Source organism: Hyla sarda, chromosome 4, assembly GCF_029499605.1.
Source record: "Hyla sarda isolate aHylSar1 chromosome 4, aHylSar1.hap1, whole genome shotgun sequence".
In the NCBI taxonomy this organism is placed as follows: domain Eukaryota; kingdom Metazoa; phylum Chordata; class Amphibia; order Anura; family Hylidae; genus Hyla; species Hyla sarda.
The window spans coordinates 298,731,412-298,740,143 of NC_079192.1; the positions used below are offsets into that span (position 1 = coordinate 298,731,412).

At 44.1% G+C, this 8,732-nt stretch overlaps 1 protein-coding gene across 4 annotated transcripts in view; it reads right to left on the bottom strand.

The window, feature by feature from the left end:
- KIF20A (kinesin family member 20A) overlaps positions 1-2,530 on the bottom strand; it is a 50,498-nt gene extending 47,968 nt beyond the window's left edge. The window contains exon 1 of one of the 4 annotated variants that reach the window (XM_056574679.1): positions 2,398-2,530. The gene's annotated coding sequence lies outside the window, so the exon portion shown is untranslated. Of the gene's footprint in view, positions 1-2,165; positions 2,195-2,227 lie in introns of those variants that run through there. The other 3 variants (XM_056574680.1, XM_056574678.1, XM_056574682.1) reach the window with 3 other exon arrangements.
- Positions 2,531-8,732: the final 6,202 nt, after the last annotated feature.

Below are 8,732 nucleotides of genomic sequence, written 5' to 3' on the forward strand. Positions count from 1 at the left end.
AAATCCCTCTTAATGGTCTATTCACATGTACAGGATCCTGCGCAGATTTGATGCACAGGATATGTAACTGCAGATTAGAAGCTCAGTCATTTAGTTTACATTGAAATCTGCAGCAGCCAATCCTGCACAGGATACTGTACATGTGAACGTACCACAAAAGTGACCTTCACACATTGCTATCAAATTCCACAGTAGAACAGGGATGAAGTCCGGCTGTGTTACATGTGGATAACAGTATGGAGGTCACTCATTGCAATGAATGAAATCCACAGTGACAATCTGCTGCATTTCAACACCCCAACAGATCACGCTGTGAATCCACAGCAGCACAACATGACTCAAATCTGTTAGAACCCCCATTCACCTACATGGGGTGTGGACTCCGCAACAAGTGACTCCACCCTAACATGTATCCCTGCAGTAGAGAAGCGCAATTCTTCAGTAAGACTTGACATGTTTACTCTTGAAAAGGCAGTTCTGCTTTCTAAGGCTGCATTCACATCACGATTTCTCCATCCGACCAGAGTACACGATTTTAAGTTATAAAAAACGTATGAAATAGTGTATAAAGTCTGATCCATTGACCTCCATTTATAAAAATCGGATCCATTACACACATCCAATTTGATCCGCATCCGATTTCACACGATTTTTGTTCGGGTCTCAAATCGGTGTTGTGTAATGGATCCGATTTTTTTAAATGGAGGTCAATGGATCCGACTTTATACACGATTTTAAGTTATAAAAATCGTGTACTCAGGTCGGATGGAGAAATCGTGATGTGAATGCAGGCTTAGGCTGCACTCACATCACGATTTAACCATCCTACTTCTCAAGTCTTACAAATCTTTATGCCAACTCGTATCCATTGACTTCCATTCATTAATGATAGACAACAAATGCATCAGTTTTGATCCGCATCCGATTTAAGATCGGAGGTAAAATCGTGGTTGACCACGATTTTTCATCCAGATTCAAAGTCTGATCGACTGATTTTTTTTTAAGGTGCAGGATCATCACTGGGAAGCCGTCAGCATGTCACAATTAGGTATTGTATTGATTTGAATCATTATAATCATGTGCTGACTAGACTTAATACTGCTAGATTTCAATTGGCATTACCGATCACTATATATATCCTGGTGATATCCTGCTTAGCTTTGTGTTGGGGGGTTTTTTAAGGGTGGGTTATTTTATGGGTGTTTTTCTACCTATTTTTGTATATGTAATAAAGAATTATATTTTTGACTATATCTTTGGGCTAATTTTGTAGGTTATTGATTAAATTATTAGCCGCGTTGGGCTTGTAGGTAATATATGTTGATTTTTTTTTTTGTACGCATGCGCAGTAGCCTTCAAAACACATACCCTTCAAATATATATATATATATATATATATATATATATATATATATATATATAAAAATAAAAAAACTATTGCCATAGGCATACATAATTTTAAAAACAGGATAAGATTTTTATTGAAAGAAATCAGATGAAATTTTCATCTGTACAATTTTAAGTCGGATAGCAAAGAAATTTTTACATGCGATTGTATACGATTTTTGCTATCAGATTTCGTCCGATTTTACGGTCCGAAAACCGGATGGTTAAATTGTGATGTGAATCTAGCCTTAGTTGTAGACTCGGAGGCAGTGTTGCCCAACCAGTGCACCTCCAGCTGTTGCAAAACTACAACTCCCAGCATGCCCTGACAGCCAAAGGCTGTCCGGGCATGCTGGGAGTTGTAGTTTTGCAACAGCTGGAAGCACATTGATTGAGCAACACTACTGAGGTCTTCCTGAAACGTATCATAACACATGGGGAGCCGGAACTAGATTATTCGCTCTAGATTTCTATCATACACCAACTGTGGAGTGGAATCATAGTGTAAACATGGCCCAGAAACACACCATACAGCACCTCTCGTACATTGTGCCTCATATTCCTCCATGTATACATCTTTCTAGCTGGCATAGATATGGAGTCATGCAGCTAAATATTAAGACATTCATAGCACAGGGCGAATGCATGCAAGTCACGTGACAGCACCCTAAAATACTTCACGAGCCGCCTAGACCGGCCTCATAGTCACCGAGGCAGCACAAAGTCACACGTCAAACCGGGGACACAACTACATGAGAACAGTGTAGCGCCACGTCTACCGAGTACGCCTGTCTGTACCCTCCCGTATACCCAGAGGCACATGCCCGGTGCCCGCACTCACCTGCAGCTACCTCAGCGCTCGTGACTGCCCGACTGTTTCTTACTGCACTTTCAAACTAGGCGCTGCGGCCGCTGGCCATTCACAAGAAGCTACGTAAAGGCACAGCCAATCACAAAGCGGGGAATTCTAAATTCTCCAATCAGAACGGGAAGCAGCGCAGTTAGTCCCACCTTTCTGGGAGGGTCTTTCGTTCTAACACACCAACAGGTCTTGGGTGCTCCGCTCTAGCGTAGGTATTGGTTGTAATCACTACCACGTGACATAGCAGTTATGAATAGTACAGGAGATCACGTGTCCGGATGGAGTGACAAGATCTGACTGCAGAGTGGAGCTCAAGTGTACATAGGAAACATGTGACCTCCACTCCTAATGTTTCAATGAATACTGAAGTTAGCTTCATGTACGACCAGCTTCTTATTCAAAATGGATTTTTATGGACTCTATGGCCAATATGTCAGTATAACGTGTAAACATTCATATTCATTACATATTTCTACATTCTAAAGTGTATTTAAAGGGGATTTCTATATAAATAAACAATGTTTTCCTATATAAAACACATCTTGCCTCACCCAAATAGCCATTGGTTTTTAATATACTGGACACCCCTCTAAGGGTGCATTCACACCACATTTTTGCAATACAGTTCCCGTATCAGGTTTTTGATGAAAAACGGATTCCTCAAAACCTGACTAAACTGTATCAAAACGTGTGTACAAATTTTAAACCATATATGGTTGAAAACCGTACACGGAAATTATGTCCAGATGCATCAGTTTTTTAAGAAAAAAAGTGTACGTTTTTTTACTTTTCACTCACATTTGGTGAAATGGTGAAAACCGGATGGAATCGTAAGCACATACAGTTCTGTACAGTTCCCATTGACTCCCATGTTAAAAAAAAATTTTTTCACCCAGACCAAAAAACGTGGTAGACTACGGTTTTGGGTACGGGTAAAAAAAACGACAAAACCGTATAAGACGCAAAACGGACTAAACCGGATGATGCGTTTGACATACGGTTTACAATGTTAAGTCAATGCATACGGTTTTCTATACGGTTCCGTACAGTTTTTAACTTGAAACCGTATACGGGAACTGTATAGCAAAAACGTGGTGTGCATGCACCCTAAGTAATGCAATAACACTTAGCCGCATTTCATATAGAAAACTGGCACCAAAAGTGGCACCGTCAACTCAATGCATTTCAATGGGGATTTCTGAAAAGGGAACAAAGGTTTTCCTATATGAAACCCATCTTGGCTTACCAAAATTGACATGGATTTAAATATACTGGGCACCCCTTTATGTCATCCAGTAAAATTTAGCAATAGCCAAAACAGATTTTAGGCAAAAAAAAAAAGACTAATTTTTTTTCTCAGGCTAAATGTTACTGCATGAAATAAAGGGGTGCCCCATAGGACAAGTACAGTTAGTTTAAAGGAGTAGTCCAGTAGTGAACAAGTGGTGAACAACTTATCCCCTATCCTTAGGATAGGGAATAAGTTGCAGATCACGGGGGTCTGACCGCTGGGGCCCCGGCGATCTCCTGTACGGGGCCCGGACAGCCCACGCAAAGGGGGCGTGTCGACCCCCGCACGAAGCGGCGGCCGACACGCCCCCTCAATACAACTCTATGGCAGAGCTGGAGTGCTGCCTTCGGCAATCTCCAGCTCTGCCATAGCGATGTATTGAGGGGGCGTGTCAGCCGCCGCTTCGTGCAGTGGTCGACACCCGCTATCTGGCCGGAGAGCCTGGCCCCCGTACAGAGAGATCGCAGGGGGCCCCAGCGGTCGGACCCCCTGCGATCTCAAACTTATCCCCTATCCTTAGGATAGGGGATACGTTTTTCACCACTGGACTACCACTTTAAGGATTTTTTTATGCCAATTCAACCTAATGCTTTGATTAACCATTTCTAAGGTTTCATTTGTGATATACTTCTCTGGCTATATGGTCATGTGGTTGACAAAGGCGTGCATCATCTGTTGATGATATCTGGGTTATTTTATCATTTATTGGTATTCATCTTCTAATCTGGATGTTTAGTCTTATTGATTTTTGCAGAGAGATTTTGTGTATCATCACATTGATGGAGTGATTAATACATTTATTCTACAGTTATATTAAAAGTGATATTTTATATTAATATTTTGATATGTCCATACCCCAGTTTTATGGACAGGAGTGGCAACCCTATTAACCCTTTAGAGCAGTGGTCTTCAACCTGCGGACATCCAGATGTTGCAAAACTACAACTCCCAGCATGCCCGGACAGCCAACGGCTGTCCGGGCATGCTGGGAGTTGTAGTTTTGCAACATCTGGAGATCCGCAGGTTGAAGACCACTGCTTTAGAGGCTGTGATCAATGCCAATCATGCTGTCTAAATAATTATATCGAAAATTCTGGGTAGCTCAATCAGTTCATCAGACCCCTGTGACATAGAGGAGGGTCTTTTTTTACCTGCCGTTGAGCCGCTGATGCAGAGGAGAGCCGATCACACTGCAGAATGCTATGCAATAGGCATAGCATTGTACAATGAATGCAATCTAATGATTGCATATAATAGTCCCCTATAAAGACTTTAAAAAAATGTTTTTAAAATGATATAAAAGCATCTCTCCTATTAAAAAATAAAATCACCCTCTAGCATAAATGTAAAAATATACCAAATGGTAAAAATGCTGCATTTTGGTTGTGTCATATGTAAGAAAAAAAATCAATAAAAAGTTATCAAAATGTCCCATTGAAACAAAAATGGTACTGATTAAAAACTACAAATCACAGCGCAACAATACGACCCTTCTTACAGCCCCATATCCGGAAAAATATAAAAGTTAATGGGGCCAGAAGAGGACAATTTTAGGAATACTGATTTTGTTGAAATAAAGTTTTTTTTTTAAGGGGTCCGGGTTTTTGTTTTTATTTTATTTGACTATACTACAAGTGCAGTCGTGTAGTTCATAATATAGTGTCTGTACCTATGTTTCATGGTGGTCTCGCAATTCTTATGTGATTTTGTCCCCAAGCTTTATTTTTAACATCATACCAAATGAGTGTTGTCTCAGGCTTTCCCAGATTGCAGTGCAGCTTGAGACATCACTAGTCAGGTTATCAGAGGGAGCCTGCCCTGCTTCAATGAATGGAGCGACCTGTGGATGAGAGGAAGATCATTCGGCTTTTGCAACAGCTGGAGGCACCCTGGCAAGAACACACTGGTCTATTGCATTGAAGAGATCACAGGTGTGCTTCACTGGGTGGGGTGGCTGATGTGTGGGAGGGCGGGAGGGAGGAAAGTGACCTCGCACTTACAAACAAGTAATGATGGGATTTGTAGTTTAAAGAGTACCTATCACTAAATAAAGTTTTCTACACTAACTTAAAGAGTACCTGTCATCAACAAAAACTTTTAATATGTTGTTCATAATCATTAATGAAAAGATATTGTACTATATCTTCATTAAAAAATATTAATATTTATACCAGTTTTTTCATTTTATACTTTTGGCCACTAGGGGTCACTCTTCTATGCCTGGTCTGCAGGCAGCTTCCAATGCTTTTCATAGTAAGTGTACAGCTTTTAGGACTAATGCTGAAGGGCTCTGGTCCTTCCACCGGAAGTTCAGTACTGTGAGCTACAAGCCTGCACATGCCTCTCATATAACAGCCAGTCACCTCCCCACCCCAACCAGGGTGCCTCCAGCTGTTGCAAAACTACAACTCCCAGCATGCCCGGAAAGCTGTTGGCTGCCTGGGCACGCTGGGAGTTGTAGTTTTGCAACAGCTGGAGGTGCCCTGGTTGGGAAACACTGCTGCAGAGGGAGAGCAGCATACATGAAGAATGGCAGAAGCAGAGTCCCAGCCAGGCTTCATGTGACATCATGCCTGCCGGGACCCGCCTCCTTCCACCCCTCAGAAAGACAGTGCTCCTGAGCTAATGAAGAGGGATAAAAAAAGGTATTTCCACAGTGTTTTAAACCTCAATAAACACAGGGATAGGCATAGTTAGAGAAAGGGACAGATGGGAAGGGGGATCAGGGAAAGTTTAGATGATGACAGGTACTCTTTAAGCTATGTTCCCTAACTACATCTAACACCTTCCCTGCCCTTAAAAACTTTTTAAAGAGCTTTAAAAAGCTCTGTAACTTACCTATCTTCTTGTTCACTTAGTGTGAGCACCCGGCAGGAGGATGTGGGCATGCCCCAGCAGGCGCTGCATCACTGAAGCCTGCTGGGGGGGGACTGCTTGCGCCCTCACTTGGGGGGGGGGCATGGGATGGAATAGTACCTGCTTATACTCAGTGTACGGGGCGCCACTTGTCCTTATTGCCCAGATGCCCGCTTGTCCTCAGTGTACGGAGCGAGCGCCGCTTGTCCTCAGTGTACGGGGCGCCGCTTGTCCTTATTGCCCAGATGCCCGCTTGTCCTCAGTGTACGGGGCGCCGCTTGTCCTCAGTGTACGGGGTGCCGCTTGTCCTCAGTGTACGGGGCGCCCCTTGTCTACAGTGTACGGAGCGCCACTTGTCCTCAGTGTATGGGGTGCCACTTGTCCTCAGTGTACGCGGTGCCGCTTGTCCTCAGTGTACGGAGCGCCACTTGTCCTCAGTGTACGGGGTGCCGCTTGTCCTCAGTGTACGGAGCGCCACTTGTCTTCAGTGTACGGGGTGCCGCTTGTCCTCAGCGTACGGAGCGCCACTTGTCTACAGTGTACGGAGCGCCACTTGTCCTCAGTGTATGGGGTGCCACTTGTCCTCAGTGTACAGGGTGCCGCTTGTCCTCAGTGTACGGAGCGCCACTTGTCCTCAGTGTACGGGGTGCCGCTTGTCCTCAGTGTACGGAGCGCCACTTGTCTTCAGTGTACGGGGTGCCGTTTGTCCTCAGTGTACGGAGCGCCACTTGTCTTCAGTGTACGGGGTGCTGCTTGTCCTCAGTGTACGGAGCGCCACTTGTCTTCAGTGTACGGGGTGCCGCTTGTCCTCAGTGTACGGAGCGCCACTTGTCTTCAGTGTACGGGGTGCCGCTTGTCCTCAGTGTACGGGGTGCCGCTTGTGTTCAGTGTATGGAGCGCTGCTGTCCTCAGTGTATGGAGCGCCGCTTGTCCTCACTGCCCAGATGCCTGCTTGTCCCCATTGTTCAGAGCGCCGCTTATCCTCAGTGTTCAGAGCGCCGCTTATCCTCGGTGTTCAGTGCCCTGCATGTGAGCACAGCACTCCCGCCTGTCTGAATGACAGGCGGGGAGCTGCGCTGAGCTGGTCACTTGCTCAGCCAGCACTGCGATTTCGGACTCACTGCCAGGCCGGCGTGAGTCCGAAATCAATGAAAAGCTTGCAGCTAGGGAGTCCCATAGTGGCCACAATTTCAAAACTAAAAAACACATAAAAGGAAGCATTTTTTTTTTAATTAAATCTAATTACAAAGTTGTTCTATATACAATCAGCTCTAACATATCAAAAAAAAAAATTTGATGATAGGTACCCTTTAAGGGAACAAACTCCAACAGGAAATAGCCAGTTCACAAAATGATAGCCATAGCCATTTAGCCCCAAGACAAGCACAGATCCTTCCTAAGCATGTCCATTACTGTCTGGCACGTCTGGTATGAACTAAGACCACCTTTTTTGTTTTGCCATGAATTATATAGTAATATAAAAGGTGTCATTACAGAGTACAATTGGTGATGCAAAAAAAAACAAAAACAAAAAAAAACTCATATAGGTCTGTTGAAAGAAAAATAAGAATTATGGGGGATATTTCTCATTGCCTTCCTGACATTTTATTGGCTGAAATTTGGTGCAAAATTTTTGTGCAGTTAGTTTTTGTGCAAAAATGTTCTCCCGCGATATGAAGCAGGATCGCGCCGCGATCCTGCATCATATCGCTTCGGTCCCGGCGCTCATCAACGGCCGGGACCCGCGGCTAAAACCACACATCGCCGATTGCGGCGATGTGCGGTATTAACCCTTTAGAAGCGGCGGTCAAAGCTGACCGCCGTTTCTAAAGTGAAACTGAAAGTATCCTGGCTGCTCAGTTGGGCTGTTCGGGACCGCCGTGGTGAAATCGCGGCGTCCCGAACAGCTGATCGGACACCAGGAGGGCCCTTACCTGCCTCCTCGGTGTCCGATCGACGAATGACTGCTCCGTGCCTGAGATCCAGGGAGGAGCAGTCAAGCGCCGATAATGCTGATCACAGGCGTGTTAATACACGCCAGTGATCAGCATAGGAGATCAGTGTGTGCAGTGTTATAGGTCCCTATGGGACCTATAACACTGCAAAAAAAATATTTTTTAAAAAGTGTTAATAAAGGTCATTTAACCCCTTCCCTAATAAAAGTTTGAATCACCCCCCTTTTCCCATAAAAAAAATAAAACAGTGTAAAAAAAAAAAAAAATAAACATATGTGGTATCGCCGCATGCGTAAATGTCCGAACTATAAAAATATATCATTAATTAAACCGCACGGTCAATGGCGTACGCGCAAAAAAATTCCAAAGTCCAAAAAAGCGT